Consider the following 2202-nt stretch of genomic DNA (forward strand, 5'->3'; position numbering starts at 1 on the left):
TTTTTAAGTTCTGATTTGCCTACTAGAAATGAACATAGATTACCATCATCCTTTCCCAAAAGATTAATTCAGTCATCTAATAATGCCAAATAATTAATAATGGCAACCTTTTCAGAATATTTCCCTTCTGCAAATATCAGTTCCATTTTGACCCCATTTTCTGCTAACCTATTTCCCTATTTGGGACACTAAAAGTAAAATGGAAAAAGTCACATCCCAGTGCAAATTTCTTAAATTCAGCATTGCTAAGCTTATATGGAATGCCATATCTTGAATAAATGGGCTTAATTTTAATGGCTATATTTTGTATTCATATGATTTTATTTGATACTGTAAAATTGAATAGCGCAATTCAAGCTTTGTTAAGCAGCATTCTTAAATGAACATGAATGGTCAAATATGACAAATTATAATCATTGTGGTATTTGTTGAGCACTGATTTAAGCATGGAAGTAGATGCAATATAATCAGATCGGGCACGACCGCCATCTCACGTGGGCCTCAAAGTCTAAGTAGGAGAGAATCAGATAGTGAATTCCCATTTTACAGATATGTAGTCTGAGACACAGAGAGGTAAATTAAGTGACTTGTTCAGGTTCACACAGCAGGCAAGATGAGAGCCAAGATTAGTAACCAGTTCTTCTAGTTCTCAGGCCCAGGGTCTTTCCACTAGACCTCGCTGTTTCTCAAAAGAGTCAGAGATGCCAGGCAAGGGAACTGCATAATGGACAGAGAACTCACATGAAGTCTATCAATTCCAAGTAGATCAGCATGGATGGGAGAGGACTAGGAAGGATGAGTTTAGGAGAAAATCTGTGCTTGAAGCCATTAGAGAGAAAGTATTCTTTGTTAAATGTATTACCAAGAGAGTAAATAGCTGTATCTCCCTCTTGAAACCAGAGGAATAGAGGTAGGAGCAGTAATAATTGTGGAATTGGTTAATCACTTACTATGTCTAGTAGATAAAAATGATCAGATCCCACATAGGGCTCACAGCCTAAGCAAGGAGGGAGAACAGGTATTTAATCCCTATTTTACAGATGAGGAAACTGAGGCAGAGAAGTTAAGTGATTTGCCCAAGGACACACAGTAAGTAAATGGATTGGAACCCAGATCTGCAAATTCCCAGGCCCGTGCCCTTTTCAATAGCCCCCGCTACTTCTTACAGTAATAGTGGTAGAAAAGGAAGCAGCATGGCTCAGTGGAAAAAGCCTGGGCCTGGGAGTCAGAGGTCATGCGTTCTAATTCCATTTCTGCCACTTGCCAGTTTTGGGACTTTGGGCAAATCGCTTAACTTCTCTGTGCCTCAGTTACCTCATCTGTAAAATGGGGATTAAAACTGTGAGCCCCATGGGGGACAACCTGTTCACCTTGTATCCGCCCAGCGCTTAGAACAGTGCTTTGCACCTAGTAAGCATTTAACAAATACCACCATTATTATTATCATTAATAACATTTATTGAGTATCTACTGGAGGTAAAGCACACTACTAGGAGCTTTGGATGTATAAAAGAAGCAAGTGACATTCTCTGCCAACAAGAACTTTGTACTCTAATTACAAATATAGTAATCAAATAATTGAAAGCACAGTTGAAAAAATGCATATGAATAAATTCCAATAATAGGAAGAAGTACTACGTATGATTCCCCTCTCAGGGTTGCACTTGGAGAGTTTCCAGTACTCTACCAGTCTCAGCTATGGGAGGGAGAGTCAAGCAGAGGTCGATCCATTCCATTTGTAGCTTGGGCAGTGGCTAGCAAGTAGAAGGCAATCTGCTACAAGTCAAAACTCACCCATGCTGGGCAGCAGCGGAATAGGAGAGAGTCAAGGGTAGAGACTTGAGTTTACTGCACGGAAGGCGGCAGTGGTAAACCACTTTGGTATTTTTGCCAGACGATTGCAGATGGAAAATGGGGAGTTCTGGGAGAGTTATGTCCATAGTGTCCCTATGGGTCGGAAATGACTCAATGGCGTAAGACAAGACTACATATGACAAATATGAGAACTGGCAGATGGTTCATATAACTTTGGATACCTGAAATTACTTTGGGAAGACATGTTGGAGAAAATGGGCAATTAGAGGGAGTGCTGTGATCTTCCAGATTTGAAGAGAGAGGTATTTCTAAGCCATCGAAATGACTTGAATGAGGGGATGCTAAAGAGGAAGAAGTAATGTAGAAACAGTATTAAGTGCTTATGTT

The 2202-nt window shown here is 40.1% G+C and overlaps 1 non-coding gene across 1 annotated transcript; it reads left to right on the plus strand.

Annotated features, from left to right (window-relative positions):
* Positions 1 to 1646: 1646 nt before the first annotated feature.
* On the plus strand, positions 1647 to 1784 carry LOC114816760. The gene has a single exon (XR_003764569.1). It is a non-coding gene; the product is annotated as a small nucleolar RNA SNORA7 (small nucleolar RNA).
* The last annotated feature ends 418 nt before the right edge of the window (positions 1785 to 2202 follow it).

Source organism: Ornithorhynchus anatinus, chromosome 14, assembly GCF_004115215.2.
Source record: "Ornithorhynchus anatinus isolate Pmale09 chromosome 14, mOrnAna1.pri.v4, whole genome shotgun sequence".
NCBI classification, from domain to species: Eukaryota; Metazoa; Chordata; class Mammalia; order Monotremata; family Ornithorhynchidae; genus Ornithorhynchus; species Ornithorhynchus anatinus.